Source organism: Triticum dicoccoides, chromosome 1A (assembly GCF_002162155.2).
Source record: "Triticum dicoccoides isolate Atlit2015 ecotype Zavitan chromosome 1A, WEW_v2.0, whole genome shotgun sequence".
NCBI classification, from domain to species: Eukaryota; Viridiplantae; Streptophyta; class Magnoliopsida; order Poales; family Poaceae; genus Triticum; species Triticum dicoccoides.
This window is the reverse complement of record NC_041380.1, coordinates 435,199,058-435,219,633: the sequence shown is the minus strand read 5'-3', so window position 1 is coordinate 435,219,633 and position 20,576 is coordinate 435,199,058.

The following is a 20,576-nucleotide window of genomic DNA, read 5'->3' as shown; positions in this document are numbered from 1 at the left end:
TGATCCCCTATACTTGTGGGTTATAAAGACCTTTTTCTGGCGTCGTTGCCGGGGAGCAATAGCATGGGGTGAATATTCTCGTGTGTGCTTGTTTGCTTTATCACCAAGTGGATTTTATTTGCTGTTCTAAGTTCTCTATCTTTAGTTATGGATATGGAACACGAAATACAAAAAATTAGGTTTACTTGCTACTCATGGAGATGGGGAACCTCCTAAAACCCTCAATGCTCATTATGTGAAAGATATTATGCACTACTTTAATAATCCTGAGAAAACCCCATCCAATTATATAATGGGAGACATGTTGGATCAACATGAATACTTTAGGGATTATCGCTTGACTCAAAAAGGGAAACTATTATGGGATCAAATTTATATGTTGCATTGGTATGCTCGGCAACTATGCTTGAGATATGATTATACTTATTGCTCTAGGATGAAGGCTCCACACCTTCCCTTATCATGCATATTTAATGATAATGAAACCTTAGCTTCTTATGCTAATGGTATATATCATTGCTATGATGTGGAACGAATAGAAGAATTTGTTGATTTTAAGGGTGCTTGTGAAATTGAATCTTTGTTTAAAGAGTTTGAAGATTTTGATGAGTCAGTTTATAGACCTGAAAATTTAGCTATCCTTAAATATTGCTATGAGAATTATAAATACAATTATGATATTGATGAATTTATTGAGAAAGTCTCCGCTGTCCGAGAAGAGACTAATATTTTGCAGGAGTCTATGGAAGAAGAAATTGATGAAACTGTGAGCTCATTGGATGAAAAAGATTATGAGGAGAGCGAAGAACAAAAGGAGGAAGATCGGATTAGCTACCCGTGCCTACCTTCTAATGAGAGTAATTCTCCAAATCATACATTATTTAATGTCCCTTCGTTCTTACCAAAGGATGAATGCCATGATAATTGCTATGATCTCGTTGATTCGTTTGAAATATCCCTTTTTGATGAACTTGATGCTTGCTATTCTTGTGGCCAAGATGCCAATATGATTATGCTTATGGAGATGAACTTGCTATTGTTCCTTATGTTAAACATGAGATTGTTGCTATTGCACCCACACATGATAGTCCTATTAACTTTTTGAATTCTCCAAACTACACTATATCGGAGAAGTTTGCACTCATTAAGGATTATATTGATGGGTGGCCTTTTATCGTTGCACATGATAATTTTGATGAATATAATATGCATGTGCTTGCTGCTCCTACTTGCAATTATGAGAGAGGAACTACATCTCCGCCTCTCTATGTTTCCAACACGATAAAATTGCAAGAAACTTATGCTATGCATTGGCCTTTACTTGATGTGCATGAATTATTCTTGTATGGCATGCCGTTGCATAGGAAGAGAGTTAGACTTCGTCATTGCTTGATATAGGTTTCTTTGTGCTCACTACTTAATGCCAAATCATTCCTAATTCAAATTGGCTTTGATATACCTTGGGATCCGGGTGGATTCATTACTTGAGCACCTTATGCCTAGCTTAATGGCTTTAAAGAAAGTGCTACCAGAGAGACAAGCCAAAAGTTTTAGAGAGTCATTTATTTCTTTTGAGTGCTTTTATAGAGTTTAAAAACAAAAAAATTAAAGAGGGGAACCCAAAACTTTTCAAAAAGGAAAGTGAAAGTGAGAGAGACAAGCATTGTTGAAGTGAGGGAGCTCCTTGAACTTTGTTCATGCTCACGGAAACTTTTTGAATCTTGATTACATAAACTTTTCAACAAAAATAATTATCTCCTTGTAAAATTCCATTGTATTAGAAAAATAATGTGCCAAGATTTGCCTTTAGGATGTTTACATTGCTTGTTGGTTTGTGCGGTGCAAATCAGAAACTTTGGCTGTAGTGCGTGATTTTACATTTTTTTACTAGAATGTCAAACGGTTCTGAAACTTTGCACTATCTTTCTATAATTTTTTTTTTATTTTTCCTAATTTGTTTAGAATTTTTGGAGTACCAGAAGTATGGTGAACGTTCAGATTACTACAGATTGTCCTGTTTAAGACATATTCTGTTTTTGATGCATTGTTTTTCTTGTTTTGATGAAACTATTGATTCTATTAGTGGATTAAGCCATGAAAAATTTATATTATAGTAGCTACAATGCAAAAACAAAATATGAATTGGTTTTCAATAGTACTTAGAGTAGTGATTTGCTTTATTATACTAACAGATCTTACCAAACTTTCTGTTGAGTTTTGTGTGGATGAAGTAACTCGCATACCACAACTGAAAACAAAACAAAGGATTGGATTGCAGAATAAGCCAGAACAAACATATGCTAGAGATTTCGTCCGAAGTTTTTGTGGTGGGGCCTACACGAGCTCGATCGTACAACACCATCATGTACAAGGCAGTGCACATGACATACGAAGCGTCCCCGAGTCAGCATAGCCAAGGACTCTTTAAGACACAATGAGACCACTCTAAAACCAACCGTGGATAGGTGGACCACTAGACGTCGAACCCCAATCTCATATCATACATCTGTCGGAAAGATATTCTAAGAGATACTTGAATTCCCACTTATAAACTCCTGAAATTTTCCGGTTATGCGATCAGGTGTTGGGGATACAGGGGAAGCATAATATCTCACCCAAAACTACACAAATCCATCCAGCTGTATCCATCCTTCAACACATAACCAAGAACCCTTCGGAAATCATTTACCTCAACCTTCGAAAAGCATCCGTTATACGAGTTATGGCAATACTCCCGAACTCCCGCCCCAGTACTGGGTGGCATCAAGGTTATCTCACCAACAACTGCATAAAAGAGATTTTCGATGTCGGCGAAACTCAGGTATTCCAGAACTGTAACGATAAGATTGTGACGACAACACCTCGGAGCTCAACTCCCCGGGACACTGCCACAACCCCTAAATGTCAGGAGGCACCAAGAACAATGTTCTCGTCACAAAACCATCGGAACGATTCCAAGATACCCGCGTGATCCTAATTTTTTTAGTGAAATTTGAGAAGAGAAGAGTCAAAACTCTATGTCAGGAGGCCTCACCAGAGCGACGAAGGGACTGAGGAGTAAAAAGAATCCTACTCTCCGATATATATAATCCTAAATGGCTCAAAACATTTTTCTAGACTCAACAATGCCAGCGATTCGATCAAGCAGGGGGCTCCTAAAGTCGGGGAAGGCTCTGATTACCAACTTGTAACGCCCTCGATGTGGCGATATCTCCCATGTGTCGAAGCACGATTTAGAGGCATAACCGCATTGAAAGCAATGTCGCAAGTGAGTCAATCTTCACAACAACCCATGTAATGAATAAGGCGAAAAGAGATACATAGTTGGCTTACAATCACCACTTCACACAATACATGAATAAAACATTACATCAACCAGGTACAATCAAGGTCCGACTACGGAACCAAAATAAAAGAAGACTACCCCAAATGTTACAGATCCCCGATCGTCCCAACTGGGCTCCACTACTGATCAACTGGAAACAGAACAACATAACGAACATGAACTTCAACGAGCTCCTCCTTGAGCTTGGTTGCGTCACTTGCATGATATCATCGGCACCTGCAAACTGGTTTTGGAAGTAAACTGTGAGTCACGGGGACTTAGCAATCTCACACCCTCGCGATCAAGACTATTTAAGCTTATGGGTAGGGAAAAGTTATGAGGTGGAGCTGCATCAAGCGACTAGCATATTTGGTGGCTAACATACACAAATGAGAGCGAGAAGAGAAGGCAAAGGCACGATCGATGAACTATGATCAAGAAGTGATCCTAGAACAACCTACGTTCAAGCATAACAACAACACCGTGTTCACTTCCTGGACACCACCGGAAATAGACCATCACGGCTACACACGCGGTTGATGCATTTTAATTAAGATAAGTTTCAGGCTTTCTACAACCGGACATTAACAAATTCCCATCTTCCCATAATCGCGGGCACGACTTTCAAAAGTTCATAACCTTGCAGGGGTGTCCCAACTTAGCCCATCACAAGCTCTCACGGTCAACGAAGGATATTCCTTCTCCCAGGAAGACCCGATCAGGCTCAGAATCCCGGTTACAAGACATCTCGACAATGGTAAAACTAAACCAGCAAGACCACCCGCTATGCCAACAAATCCCGATAGGAGCTGCACATATCTCGTTCTCAGGGCACACCAGATAAGCTAAACGTACATGAGCCGACGTAACCCAAGTTGCCAAGGGACGGTCCCGCATGGTGCTCTGGGTTGGACCAACACTTAGAGAAGCACTGCCCCGGGGGTTTAAATAAAGATGACCCTTGAGCCGGCCGAGCCAAGGGAAAGAAAAGGCTAGGTGGCAAATGGTAAAACCAATGTTGGGCCTTGCTGGAGGAGTTTTATTCAAGACGAACTGTCAAGGGGTTCCCATTATAACCCAACCGTGTAAGGAATGCAAAATCAAGGAACATAACACCGATATGACGGAAACTAGGGCGACAAGAGTGGAACAAAACACTAGGCATAAGGCCGATCCTTCCACCCTTTACCAAGTATATAGATGCATTAATATAATAAGAGATATTGTGATATCCCAACAAATATCGATGTTCCAACATGGAACAAGCTCCATCTTCACCTGCAACTAACAACGCTATAAGAGGGGCTGAGCAAAGCGGTAACATAGCCAAACAACGGTTTGCTAGGACATGGTGGGTTAGAGGCTTGGCTTAGCAACATGGGAGGCATGACAAGCAAGTGGTAGGTATCATAGCATAGGCATAGCAAAAGAGCGAGCATCTAGCAATCAAAGATAGAAGTGATTTCGAGGGTATGGTCATCTTGCCTGAGATCCCGCAAGGAAGAAGAAGGAGTCCATGAAGAAGACAACATAGTCGAACGGATCCTCACAAACGCGACGTTAACGGAACTAACCCGAAGAAGCAACACCAGAAAGAAGCAAACAACATGGTAAACAACCATCACATAAACATGGCATGATGCACAACCAAGTATGATGCATGTCCGGTCTAAATATGCATGGCATGGAAAAGTGCACAAACAACTCTAGAAGTTAAGTGGAGCTCAATATGCAACGAGTTGCATATTGACGAAACACCACATCAATTATTTAGTTCTCTCTCGGTTATGAACTCACCAATACTAAATGTTGTTAAGCATGTCAAGAGATGATACATAACAAAACTATACCATCCAAACAATTTAAATGGGGTCGGGTACAATAAACAACAAACCCGGTAAATCCCCATATGCCTTAGTAATTTAATGCAACAACAATTTAAACATTTAATTGTTGTTATCATGATGTGGATGACATGAGCAAGTTTATGCAATTTTTATTAAAAGTTGACAAGAGCATTATGAAGCACTTGTCACCGTGGTGGAAAGAAAAGGGGTGCCACGACAACGAATCCGAAAATGATGCCACGGCAACATATCGGTTCCGGTAACTTGATTGAGATCCCGGTGCAAAAAAAAACTGCGGCGGGAGGGTGACATGCGATAGAAGGTGGGGTGCTCTCGGATACCGAGTTCCCACATGTCGGTGGCAAGGCAAAAAGAGGGGCGACATTATCGAACAAGGGTGCATCTCATACAACATGCATTCATTCGTTCACGGGCGTCGTCTCGAGGTTATACCTTCAAAGCGTGCGTTATCGGAGGGGTTCAGGTTCGATGCAGTGTAGGGGAAGTAGACGTTCTCGGGACGTTCGGTAGTGGAAGTAGGGGTACATGAAGACGGTAGAGGTACTTGTGATCTTGGCGGCTGTCACATCCCTAGTTCTGGTATGATCCTAGGCTTGCTTTGTGCATCATGTTTAAATTTCAAATGAATTTGAAATGGGGAAAGTTGCAAACCCTATCACCAAAGTTTTTCCAATAGGTTCAACTTTAAAATGGATTTTCAATGAACCCAAAATGCTCTCCAAAAATGTTCATGCTCTTTGGATAATGTTGGGAACAACAACCAAAGGTGATGCACATTTTTGCTACACATTTTGGATTTTTGAATCAATGCATAAATATTTGATTTGGAGCTATTTAAATTATATAAATATTTTAATGGCTCCAAAAATGTTGGGAATTGGTGAGGGTCTCTAGAATATTATATCTAGATGCCACAATTATTTTCAGCATTTATGGAAATGTTTTAACATTTCTTTTAGATACAAAACAAATGTCAGAAATAAAAAAAAGGAAAACAAAAAAGAGAGAAAACACTTACCTGGCGCTTACCTGGTGGCCCAACAGGACCGGCCCAGCTAGGCCCAACCCACCACCACAGCCTCGCTGTCGTCTTCCTCCCCGGACAGAAGGACGATCACGTGCTCACCGCGCGCTGGCCACGAGCCTCGCCAGCTCCTGCTTGCCGCTCCCCGTCGATGCCCTGGCCTTCTATGGAGACGCCACGCAAGCCCCGACCCCCTCTCACTCCCTCTCGCTCCTCCCCCTCCTCTGTCCTCTCTCTCGCACGCACCCGAGCACTGCCGTCGCCGCCGACAAACACCACCGCAGCCACTGCCTTCCCCTCGCCTCTCCGACGTGCCCACGAGCTTCGCCTCAAGGCCCTCTCTCTCTCCACCGAGTCACGCGCCCGCGGAACGTCGGAAGCGACACCACCGTCTTCGTTTCCATCACCGACCGCCGGAGATCTTCCTTGTTGCCTCGCTTGCTCCGGGCCTTCCCCGAGCCCGCTGGCCTACTCTGCGTGATCCCTGTGAGCTCAAATCCGTTTCCCCCTCCTTCCTCGTGCTCTATCCTGCATCCTAGCCGCTGCCCCGCGAGCACCCGAAGCCGCCGTCCGCCATGGCCGGCGAGCTCCGTGCCCCTGTGCCCCTCCACTCCTGCTAGTTGCTCCGGCAGGCTCCTGTTTCCCATTAGGTGCCGCCTAGCACCCCCCGTTCGCTCGCCTCGAGCTGCAGCACCCCGCCCGCACATAGCCGAGCTCCAGTCGCCGCCGCGAGCCTTGCTCCGGTGAGCTCCGCCGTCCCCGCGACTTCCCCTATGCCCAGGTGGATGCGGTCGAGCGTGGGCTACCGATTGGTAGTCCCCGCGCGCTCTTCCGCCGTCTGAAGCGCGTTCCGTCAAAGCACCGCCGCGCGGTTTGGTCGTCGCCAGCCGAACTCCGGCAAGGCTGACATGGCGGCTTAATTAGCACTAATCCCATAGCCTAATCCCCCCCTGATACTGACAATGGGCCCCAGAGCCAAGTCAACACTGGTCAATGCGGGTTTGACTCGGGCTTAACCCCAGTGTCACTGTCATGTGGCCCCCACATGTCAGGTTTGACATGGTCAGCCCTGCAGACGCCTCTGTGACGTCACGCTGACGCAGTAATTGTTTTTCTGGATTTTAAATAATTCAGAGAATTTCAGAAAATAGTTAAAACTTCTAAAATTCATAGTAATTCAACCGTAACTCCAAATCAAATAAATTATATATGAAAAATTATCAGAAAAATGCAAGGAATCCATTTATGCCAGTTTCATGCATGGAAAACCAACTTATACTTGTTGTATAAGTGAAAACCTAATAATGGCATGTTATGTATTTAATTTGGGGTTTGCATATGAACCCTTGGTTCATATGGACTTCAACCAAATTGATGCTAGATGCATTAGGGCAAATCATAGCATCTTTGAAATGTCATCTTCATTCATCATATTGTTGCATATGGTTGTTTATTGATTGCCGGCACCGTCCCTTCTCGATAGGTTCTACTCTGGAAGGTGTCCCGAGTACCTGTCTTAGGAGCAGTGCTTCTTCGTGAATCTATCAGGCAAACAAACCCCCTTGAGCATCTCGATAAATCCCACTCTCTCGCTCCTTCTCCTTTTACTGCATTAGGACAACAACGATTCAAACGGCTACTTTCTACTGCGGTAGCTGAACCCATTCCTCTGCATGACCTGTCATTGCCACAGTAAATAGTTGAAACCCACTAGCATGAGTAGGAGTTGCTTGAGCCTTAATGTGCCTGCTCATCCATGCTTGTTTTCTTTATGCCAGCTATGCTTAGAGTTGTGTCAGGTCTGATTCATCGGGAATGAATCGGAGTGGTGCACATGTCCTACCAGTAAAGGCTAAGTGTGTGAACACGTTCTGGTAAAGATAGCGATGAGAGGCCATGTAGGAGTACATGGTGGGTTGTCTCATTGGAACCGTCCCTAAGCACTGAGTTCTGTGTATGTTATCCAAGTCCAGTTACTACCACACATTGGGTTCCGATCATCCGGCCCCTCTCGGATTATTAATCCACTTGATCTCTGTCCAGGAGTTGCAACTAGTTTCTGGCGTTTGTAGGTAGTGCTACTTGTCTACCAGGTGGTGCCCGACGGGACGGACTTGGGACAGACTAGGCATCGTGGCACGGTGTACCAAGTGGCACCCGGATGGTGGGCTTGGGAACCCTGCACACATCGTTTGGGGCTGTGAGCGACACCCCGGCCGGATCTCCTTGCAGATGGAACCCGAATAGGCGATAAACCTGGACGAGAGACTTGTGTGGTTAGTCAGGTCGTGGCCGACACCCTCGCCCGGCTTCCGCTTGAAGGTTGCCGAGGTACATGACGTGTACAGGGCTATAAGTGGTGAGAGCGTGTGTGAAGAAGTACACCCCTGCAGGGTCAATATTATCTATTCGAATAGCCGTTTTCCTCGGATATGGAAACTTGGAGAACTTATGTAGTACATAGACAACTTGAAGTGGATACTCTAAAATCCGCAAGATAAGCGTGAGTGCTATGGATGGCCTTCTCGTAGGGAGACAGGAACGGATCCATAGTGGAGTGTTGATATGGTGAATATGTGGACTCGTGTGCGTCTTCTTACCTTAAAGAAGTTTCTGATACTCGTAGTATAGGTTAGCCACTGAGTCAAAGCTGGCTTGCTGCTGTTAAAACTCCACCACCCCCCCTTTTGTTGATAATGTTGCATATGTAGATAGTTCTGATGTAAGACTTGCTGAGTACCTTTGTACTCACGTTTGCTTATTTATGTTTTGCAGTTGGTTACACTAGTGACTTCGACGAGTAGCTTGTATCCCAGCTACGATCTTGTACCCTTGGGAGGGTCGTGTTTAGTCAGGCTTCCTAGTCTTTTCCTTTTGTAGTTGTCTGTACTCAGACATGTAATGCTTCCATTGCTTGTATGCTCTGAATAATGGGTCATGAGGCCCCTGTTTGTATTGAATGCTATGTGGCTCTTCTGGGCCTTTATCTATGTGAGTTTGAGTTATGTTGTGATGCCATGTTGTACAACACATACTTGCATGTCATGCGTACGTGTAACGTGTATTGCTATGTGTGGGATTCGACAACCTAGTTGTTTACCTATGGTAGCCTCTCTTATGGGGAAATGTAGTCTTGTGCTTCCATGAGCCATAGTAGTCCGCTACAGCCCGGTTCACCGGAGTCCTGCTAGCCTAGCACTACTGCTCCGGAACACTTGACTGGCCGGCATGTGATTCACTTCGTTCCTGTGTCTGTCCCTTCGGGGAAATGTCACGCGGTGACATCCCGGAGTCCTGTTAGCCCAGTGCTACAGCCCGGATTCATACGTTGTTAACCGACATGCTCGAGGTTGATTCATGTATGCCTGTCCCTGTAAGTTAGTGCTATTTTGGGTTCACGACTAGTCATGTCGGCCCGGGTTCTCTGTCATATGGATGCTAGCGACACTATCATATACGTGAGCCAAAAGGCGCAAACGGTCCCGGGCCAGGTAAGGTGACACCCGTGGGAATACTGTGCGTGAGGCCGCAAAGTGATATGAAGTGTTACATGCTAGATCGGTGTGACTTAGGATCGGGGTCCCGACAGCGTTGGTATCAGAGCCTGACTGACTGTAGGATTACCAAGCCAAATTGGTCGAAGTTGAGTCTAGAAATGCTTTAGTTATATAAGGGAATTGATTGTGGAAGGGAACGTAAGGCTCTTTTTACTCCTTTACCTCATGTCATTCTTTCTGAGTCAGCCTCTTCTTTTCTACGAGGGTTAAGGCCTAGGGTTTTCCTCTTTCTCTCAGGATGACGTGTTACTAAACCCTAAAGTCTTAGGATTGTTGGGTTGTGTCTCCTTACAGTTCTGCTACTTCCGTGTGTCCTCAGTTTGACCCAGAACCTTGATATTATGATGCTAATTGATTATGCTATTCCTTTGATGAATGTCTCAAAAATCCTTTTGAGCATTTACAGCCGTTATGCTACCGAAATTGTCCTAGGATTTCAAGAATTTCCAATGCTTTTGCATTACATTCCGCATCCCTATGTCGATGCTAATTCCATCCTCATTTCCTTGGTTTCTGTGCCAGGATGTCGTCTGCTAACCGAGGTTCAGTTGCTCATAGCAAGAACCACGGAGATGGTAGGGATGAGGATCCTCCTGACCAGCCTTTGATGGCAGAGTTCTTGTTAGCATCCGAGAGGAACAAGCATGAGACTAACCGCTTGCTGGCACAGATTGAGCAGAACACTGCACATCAACGTAAGAAGTTGGTTTCCATCACCGACTTCATTGGTCTGAAACCACCCACCTTCCATCATTCCATTGGGCCACTCGATGCAGATGACAGGCTCCGAAGCATCACTCACAAGTTGCTTTCTGCGAACGTGGCTGAAGGTGACAAGGTCACCTATGCTACCTATCACCTGGAAGGTCCTGCTAGTATTTGGTGGCAGAGCTATGAGGCTATGCTTCCAGCTGGTCAGATTCCTACCTGGAGGGATTTCACAGAGGCTTTTCATGAGCACCACATTCCTCAGGCTCTCATTGACCGCAAGAGGGAAGAGTTCTGTAGTTTTACCTAGGGTAAGTTGCCTATTGATGCTTACAGTAGGAAGTTTGTAAACCTCGCACGCTATGCTACAGAAGAAGTGTCCACGGACGCCAAGAAGCAGGCTAGGTTCCGGAAGGGTCTCAACCCTAAGTTGCGTCGTGATCTCCACCTACATCATTGTGATACTTTCTAGGCTCTTGTGAACAAGGCCATTAATGCAGAGATAGCTCAACTCACTTACGAGGAGTCTCGTAAGAACAACCGTGATCTGGGTTCTTCCTCCCGCTCTGGCTCTCAGAAGCAACGGATTTCGATTCCGAACTCAGCTCTTCCACCTCGATATACACCGAGGCCATCCGATGTGGCGCCTCACCCAACTCAGCAACGTGCTCCACCCAGGTCTATTAGTGGACCACTTGCCAATGTAGGTCCACGTCCTACCTCAGGAACTTGCTTCACCTGCGGAGAACCAGGACACTACGCATGTGACTGCCCTCAGTCCAGTTATACTCCACCCTAGTCTGAGAGGTCTGTTGGCCGTGAAAAGCGATCAGTCAAGATGATCAGTACCAAGCCAGCCTCCATTGAACGAGCATGTGTGCATCATGTCTCAGCTTCAGAAGTTCAAGATGACCCCGATGTCGTACTGGGTACGCTTCTTGTCAATGGTCACCCAGCTTCAGTTTTGTTCGATACTGGAGCATCCGACTCCTTCATATCCGAAGGTTATGCTCGGTTTCATGACATGTCATTTTGTGATATGCCAACTCCACTAATAATCCAGACTCCTGGTTCCAAATGGAAAACCTCCAAGGTAAGCCATGGTAATGAAATCCTTGTTGACAGACTGGTATTCCTTGCTTCTTTGATATCTCTCAAGTCCTCAGATATTAACATCATCTTGGGTATGGACTGGATGACAGCTCATCATGCCAAGATAGATTGTTACACTAGATCTGTTCAACTTACACATCCATCTAGCAAAATAGTCACTGTCTCCACTAGAGTTGCAATGCGTCAACTCTATTCTCTTAATGCCAGCCCTCTTCCAGACCTTGAAGATATTCCGGTAGTCCGTGACTTTCCGGATGTCTTTCCAGAAGAACGGCCAGGTGTCCCACCTGACAGAGATGTAGAGTTTGTCATAGAACTTATCCCAGGAACTGTTCCAATCTCTAGGAGACCATACAAGATGGCACTTTTGGAGTTAGCCGAGCTTAAGATACAACTTGATGAGTCCTTGCATAAGGGTTTCATTCATCCCAGTTCTTCTCCTTGGGCTTGTCCTGTCCTCTTCGTCAAGAAGAAGGATGGTACGGATCGAATGGTTGTAGATTATCGTCCCGTTAATTTGGTCACGATAAAGAACAAGTATCCGCTCCCCAGGATCAGCGACCTGTATGATCAGCTCGCTGGATCCTCAGTCTTTTCCAAGATGGATTTGAGGTTAGGCTACCACCAAATCAAAATCAGAAATGGGGACATCCTCAAAACGGCCTTTGTCACTCGTTATGGTCAATACGAGTACACCGTAATGTCTTTCGGCCTAACCAATGCTCCAGCTACTTTCTCCCGCTTGATGAACTCGATCTTTATGGAGTACTTAGATAAGTTCGTCGTGGTTTATCTCGATGATATTCTTATTTACTCAAAGAACGAGGAAGAGCATGCTGAACATCTTAGGCTTGTGTTAGAAAAACTCAAAGAGCACCGCCTTTATGCCAAGTTCTCCAAGTGTGAATTTTGGTTGCCAGAAGTGACCTATCTAGGCCACATGATCTTCGGTAAGGGCATTGCTGTCAATCCCGAGAGAGTCAAAGCCATTCTCGATTGGATTCCACCCAAATCGGTCAAACAAGTTAGGAGTTTACTTGGTCTAGCCAGTTATTGTCGCTGCTTCGTTGAAAACTTCTCCAAAGTGGCCAAACCCCTCACAGAGCTTCTCAAGAAAGATAAAAGGTTTGAGTGGACCCCACACTATGAGCATAGTTTTCAGGAACTGAAAAGACGCCTGACTTCTGCGCCCATACTCGTGCCACCGGATTTCACTAAAGACTTTGTTATCTATTGCGACACTTCACGTCAAGGACTAGGTTGCATTCTTATGCAGGATCGTCATGTGATTGCCTATGCATCTCGACAGTTGCATCCACATGAGGAAAATTATCCTACACATGATCTAGAGCTTGCAGCCGTAGTCTATGCACTTAAGACTTGGCGACATTACCTTCTTGGTAACCGTTGTGAAATTTACACTGACCATCAGAGTCTCAAGTATATCTTCACCCAACCGGATCTGAATCTCAGACAGAGACGTTGGTTGGAGTTGATCTCGGATTACGACTTAGGAATCACCTACACCCCAGGCAAAGCCAATGTTATGGCTGATGCTTTAAGTCATAAATCCTATTGCAACAACCTCATGTTGCAACAATGTCAACCACCCCTCCATGAGGAATTCTGTAAGCTTAACCTTCACATAGCTCCTCATGGTTTCCTTTCTACCTTGGTGGCGAAACCTACCCTTACGGATCAGATCATAGAGGCTCAGAAGCATGATACGGGAATCTCCCGGATCAAGAAGAATATTTCCAAGGGAGTTGCTGGCTGTTTCTCTATGGATGAGCGAGGTGTTGTTTACTTTGGAAACTGTTTGGTGGTTCCCAAATGTCAACAGATGCAGCAACTGATCCTTAAGGAGGCCCATGAATCCCCTCTCGTGATTCATCCCGGTAGTACAAAGATGTATTAGGACCTACGCCAGAGGTTCTGGTGGACTAGGATGAAAAGAGAAATCACTCAGTATATTGCCAACTGTGACGTTTGTCGTCGCGTTAAGGCAGAGCATCAGAGACCTGCTGGCACCCTTCAACCTTTAGCTATTCCCGAGTGGAAATGGGACAAAGTTGGTATGGACTTCATCACCGGCTTTCCCAGGACCAAGAAAGGAAATAATGCTATCTTCGTAGTCATTGACCGTCTTTCCAAAGTGGCTCACTTCCTACCTGTTCGAGAGAGTATCACTGCTAGTCAGCTCACTGACTTATATATCTCCCGAATAGTGTCACTCCATGGTGTTCCACTAGAGATCAATTCAGACCGTGGCAGTCTTTTCACCTCTCATTTCTGGGAAAGTTTCCAGAATGCCATGGGAACTCATCTTTCTTTTAGTACTGCTTTCCACCCTCAGTCAAGTGGTCAGGTGGAAAGGGTCAACCAAATTCTTGAAGACATGCTTAGAGCTTGTGTTATCTCATTTGGTATGGATTGGGAGAAATGTCTTCCCTTTGCCGAGTTTGCTTATAACAATAGCTACCAATCCAGTCTTAAGAAAGCACCCTTCGAGATTCTGTATGGACGAAGATGTCGAACACCTTTGAACTGGTCAGAAACTGGTGAAAGACAATTCTTTGGACCGGATATGATCCAGGAGGCAGAAGAGCAAGTTCGCATCATTCGTGAGAATTTGAAAACAGCCCAATCTCGTCAAAAGAGCCAGTATGACCGCCGTCATAAGGAAGTGGCTTATGAATTTGGCGACAAGGCTTACCTTCGGGTTACTCCTTTGAAGGGTACCCATCGTTTCGGTATCAAGGGCAACTTGGCTCCTCGTTACATTAGTCCTTTTCGCATTCTCGCTAAACAAGGAGAGGTTGCCTACCAGTTGGAACTACCCCCACATCTTTCTCGAGTTCATAATGTCTTCCACGTCTCTCAACTCAGGCGTTGCTTCTCGGATCCCATCCGTGGAGTGGACCACGAAACGCTTGATCTCCAAGATAACCTTACTTATCGAGAGTACCCTGTTCGCTTTCTGGATCAAGCAGAGCGTGTCACTCGACGTCATAACATCAAGTTTCTCAAGGTTCAATGGTCTCATCATTCCGAGAGAGAAGCTACTTGGGAGCAAGAAGATCGTCTTCGACTTGAGTACCCCGCTTTCTTTCCGCCAACTCCTGAATCTCGGGATGAGATTTTTTCGAGTGTGGGCGAGTTGTCACATCCCTAGTTCCGGTATGATCCTAGGCTTGCTTTGTGCATCATGTTTAAATTTCAAATGAATTTGAAATGGGGAAAGTTGCAAACCCTAGTGCCAAAGTTTTTTCCAATAGGTTCAACTTTAAAATGGATTTTCAATGAACCCAAAATGCTCTCCAAAAATGTTCATGCTCTTTGGATAATGTTCGGAACAACAACCAGAGGTGATGCACATTTTTGCTACACATTTTGGATTTTTGAACCAATGCATAAATATTTGATTTGGAGCTGTTTAAATTATATAAATATTTCAATGGCTCCAAAAATGTTGGGAATTGGTGAGGGCCTCTAGAATATTATATCTAGATGCCACAATTATTTTCAGCATTTATGGAAATGTTTTAACATTTCTTTTAGATACAAAACAAATGTCAGAAATAAAAAAAAGGAAAACAAAAAAAGAGAGAAAACACTTATCTGTCGCTTACCTGGTGGCCTAACAGGACCGGCCCAGCTAGGCCCAACCCACCACCGCAGCCTTGTTGTCGTCTTCCTCCCCGGATAGAAGGACGAGCGCGTGCTCGCCGCACGCTGGCCACGCGCCTCGCCAGCTCCTGCTTGCCGCTCCCCGTCGACGCCCTGGCCTTCTATTGAGACGCCACGCAAGCCCTGACCCCCTATCACTCCCTCTTGCTCCTCCCCCTCCTCTGTCCTCTCTCTCGCATGCACCCGAGCGCTGTCCTTGCCGCCGACAAACACCACCGCGGCCACTGCCTTCCCCTCGCCTCTCCGACGTGCCCACGAGCTTCGCCTCAACGCCCTCGCTCTCTCTACTGAGTGACACGCCCGCGGAACGCCGGAAGCGACGCAACCGTCTTCGTTTCCATCACCGGCCGCCGGAGATCTTCCTTGTTGCCTCGCTCGCTCCGGGCCTTCCCCGAGCCCGCTGGCCTGCTCTGCGTGATCCCTGTGAGCTCTAATCCGTTTTCCCCTCCTTCCTCGTACTCTATCCTGCATCCTAGCCGCTGCCCCGCGAGCACCCGAAGCCGCCGTCCTCCATGGCCGGCGAGCTCCGTGCCCCTGAGCCCCTCCGCTCCTGCTAGTTGCTCTGGCAGGCTCCTGTTGCCCATTAGGTGCCGCCTAGCACCCCCCGTTCGCTCGCCTCGAGCTGCAGCACCCCGCCCGCGCATAGCCTTGCTCTAGTCGCCGCCGTGAGCCCTGCTCCGGCGAGCTCCGCCGTCCCCGCGACTTCCCCTATGCCCAGTTGGATGCGGTCGAGCGCGCTCTACCGATTGGTAGTCCCCGCCATGCGGTTTGGTCGTCGCTGGCCGAACTACGGCGAGGCTGATGTGGTGGCTTAATTAGCAATAATCCCACAGCCTAATCCCCCCCCCTGAGACTGACAGTGGGCCCCAGAGCCAAGTCAACCCTGGTCAGTGCGGGTTTGACTCAGGCTTAACCCCAGTGTCACGGACGTGTGGCCCCCACATGTCAGGTTTGACCTGGTCAGCCCTGCTGACGCCTCTGTGACGTCACGCTGATGCAGTAATTGTTTTTCTGGATTTTAAATAATTCAGAGAATTTCAGAAAATAGTTAAAACTTCTAAAATTCATAGTAATTCAACCGTAACTCCAAATCAAATAAATTACATATGAAAAATTATCAGAAAAATGCAAGGAATCCATTTATGCCAGTTTCATGCATGGAAAACGAACTTATACTTGCTGTATAAGTGAAAACGTAATAATGGCATGTTATGTATTTAATTTGGGGGTTGCATATGAACCCTTGGTTCATATGGACTTCAACCAAATTGATGCTAGATGCATTAGGGCAAATCATAGCATCGTTGAAATGTCATCGTCATGCATCATATTGTTGCATATGGTTGTTTATTGATTGCCGGCACCATCCCTTCTCGATAGGTTCTACTCCGGAAGGTGTCCCGAGTACCTGTCTTAGGAGCAGTGCTTCTTCGTGAATCTATCAAGCAAGCAAACCCCCTTGAGCATCTCGATAAATCCCACTGTCTCGCTCCTGCTCCTTTTACTGCATTAGGACAACAACGATTCAAACTGCTACTTTCTGCTGCGGTAGCTGAACCCATTCCTCTGCATGACCTGTCATTGCCGCAGTAAATAGTTGAAACCCACTAGCATGAGTAGGAGTTGCTTGAGCCTTAATGTGCCTGCTCATCCATGCTTGTTTTCTTTATGCCAGCTATGCTTAGAGTTGTGTTAGGTCTGATTCATCGGGAATGAATCGGAGTGGTGAACATGTCCTACAAGTAAAGGCTAAGTGTGTGAACACGTTCTGGTAAAGGTAGCGATGAGAGGCCATGTAGGAGTACATGGTGGGTTGTCTCATTGGAACCATCCCTAAGCACTGAGTTCTTGTATGTTATCCAAGTCCAGTTACTACCACACATTGGGTTCCGGTCATCCGGCCCCTCTCGGCTTATTAATCCACTCGATCTCTGTCCAGGAGTTGCAACTAGTTTCTGGCGTTTGTAGGTAGTGCTACTTGTCTACCAGGTGGCGTCCGACGGGACGGGCTTGGGACAAACTAGGCACCGTGGCAATGTGTACCAAGTGGCACCCGGATGGTGGGCTTGGGAACCCTGCACACATCGTTTGGGGCCATGAGCGACACCCCGGCCGGATCTCCTTGCGGATGGAACCCGAATAGGCGATAAACCTGGACGAGAGACTTGTGTGGTTAGTCAGGTCGTGGCCGACACCCTCACCCGGCTTCCGCTTGAAGGTTGTCGTGGTACATGATGTGTACAGGGCTATAAGTGGCGAGAGCGTGTGTGAAGAACTACAGCCCTGCAGGGTCAATATTATCTATTCGAATAGCCGTTTTCCTCGGATATGGAAACTTGGAGAACTTATGTAGTACATAGACAACTTGAAGTGGATACTCTAAAATCCGCAAGATAAGCGTGAGTGCTATGGATGGCCTTCTCGTAGGGAGATGGGAACAGATCCATAGTGGATTGTTGATATGGTGAATATGTGGACTCGTGTGCGTCTTCTTACCTCAAAGAAGTTTTTGATACTCGTAGTATAGGTTAGCCACTGAGTCAAAGCTGGCTTGCTGCTGTTAAAACTCCACCACCCCCCCCCCCTTTTGTTGATAATGTTGCATATGTAGATAGTTCTGATGTAAGACTTGCTGAGTACCTTTGTACTCACATTTGCTTATTTATGTTTTGCAGTTGGTTACACTAGTGACTTCGATGAGTAGCTTGTATCCCAGCTACGATCTTGTACCCTTGGGAGGGTCGTGTTTAGTCAGGCTTCCTAGTCTTTTCCTTTTGCAGTTATCTGTACTCAGACATGTAATGCTTCCGTTGCTTGTATGCTCTGAATAATGGGTCATGAGGCCCCTGTTTGTATTGAATGCTATGTGGCTCTTCTGGGCCTTTATCTATATGAGTTTGAGTTATGTTGTGATGCCATGTTGTACAACACATAGTTGCATGTCATGCGTACGTGTAACGTGTATTGCTATGTGTGGGATCTGACAACCTAGTTGTTTACCTCTGGTAGACTCTCTTATGGGGAAATGTAGTCTTGTGCTTCCATGAGCCATAGTAGTCCGCTACAGCCCGGTTCACCAGAGTCCTGCTAGCCCAGCACTACTGCTCCGGAACCCTTGACTGGTCGGCATGTGATTCACTTCGTTCCTGTGTCTGTCCCTTCGGGGAAATGTCACGCGGTGACATCCCAGAGTCCTGTTAGCCCAGTGCTACAGCCCGGATTCATACGCTGTTGACCGACATGCTCGAGGTTGATTCATGTATGCCTGTCCCTGTAAGTTAGTGCTATTTTGGGTTCACGACTACTCATGTCGGCCCGGGTTCTCTGTCATATGGATGCTAGCGACACTATCATATACGTGAGCCAAAAGGCGCAAATGGTCCCGGGCCAGGTAAGGTGGCACCCGTGGGAATACCATGTGTGAGGCCGCAAAGTGATATGAAGTGTTACATGCTAGATCGGTGTGACTTAGGATCGGGGTCCCGACAGCGGCGGTAGTCGTTCATGTTCTTAGTTGCACAATTTTCTATAGATGTTCGGGATCACGGCGAGGGACTTGACATCCACAGAGTCTTTTGAGGGTCGACGGTACTTGACGTCCAAGTGGTATCTGGGGTACTTGGCATTTGTGCTACCCAGGTGTTCTGCGCCTGACGTTGTACATGGTCCACAAGTCGTCAATCATTCGGGGTCTGACTTGCGGGTCTTGCCGACATGAAGTGGTACTTGGCGAGTCCGCGTAGTTGTACATGGGCCGTTGCACACGTGACGAATCCGAGCCTTTCGGGGTCGGCCTTGGCGAGGGATGGTCGTAGTGGTACTTGTCGGTCTCGGTCGGGGCGGCAAAACGTAGTCGAACTTGAGGTGGTCTTGACGATCCCAAGAACGCTCCTGCTCCAGGAGGTCTCTGTCTTGGTCTTCACCGGTCATGGTACTTGGCGAAAGGGATCCACGAATGTGGCCTTGCTACCTAGATTCAGTGGTCTGGCAACGACAACAAGGGCAGCGGGGCAGCAGCACGTAGACGACGCAGGTGATAGGGAGCTCGTGCAAGAGGCGTCATGTGCAGGAAGCGGAGCAGGGTTGGGCGATGCCTTGCTGGACTTGGTGCGGTCGCGAACGGGGGCTGGAGGCGGCCAGCTGGGCATGGTTGCGCACACAGGGTGGCAACCTTGGACGGGCAGCGGGGCTGCGGAGGGAGAAGGACGGCGGGAGCTGCAGGGTGCCGGCGACGGTGGGAGCCCGCGAGGTCCCTGACAGGGAGGCAGTGGAGGTCACCGGCGGGCAGTGGTAGCAGCGGAGGGGATGTCCACGGCGGTGCTGGTCGCCGGTAGGGGCGGCTGGAGTCGATGAAGAAGGAGGCCAAGGCACGGGTGAGGGAGAAGGGCAGCAATGGTCGCAGCGCCAAGGCGAGGTGGAGGAGGAGCTGAGGACGGGGAGGCCGGCGTGGTCGCGTGCACAGGGCGACGACATATCGGAGAGCGGACGGCGGAGGCAGGAGAGCTGCCCTTTCTCTCCCTCTGTCTGAAGGTGTGGTGCGGGAGGAGGACGAATATGTAGAAGAGATCGGTAGGAAAGGGAGGTTGCGGCGCTGAGGGAAAAGGTCGAGGGAGGTCGGCTCACTAGGGTTACAGGAGGGTGCGACCAGGCCTTGGGCCACTGGAGGCTGGGCCTGGGAGGTCCAAGAGGCCGGACTGGCTGGCCGGCCCAGAGGAGAGGGCGCCGGCTGGGCTGAGGCCCTGCACACACAGACACACACTCTCTCTCCCCTAGACTAAACTCTCTGTTTAATTAAATAAACAGTTCAATAAAAGAAAAAGGCCAGGGGGGCTAGAAGAGGATTTTTTTAGATATAAAAATATCCTCAATCTCCTGGAACTATACTCTATTTGATAAAATTGCCTTGGATATTTTTAGAGGTAGAAAAATAAAACAAGTCTAAATATGATTCAAACTTGAGGCATTTTTGAACCTAACCAAAACAACTCCAAAGGATCTGAAATTTGACAGAGAGGTTGAAGGCATGGTCGTGAATTTATAGGAAAAGAATGAACATTAATAGAGAAGGGGAAAGTGGCCCTTGCAAAAGAAAGGATCTAGAAGGAAAGGAGAAGGAGATGATGCATGGGACAAATGCATGTGATTATTTGCAAGTGTGTTAAGGTGAATTCCTAAATAGTGGAATATTTAATATAGCCCCCTACTATTGGGGTATATGTTATAAAGAGAAGTCATCCTTCCCTCGATTTAAATGGATCGAAGATCCATTCGATTTATTTAAAAGAGTTTTG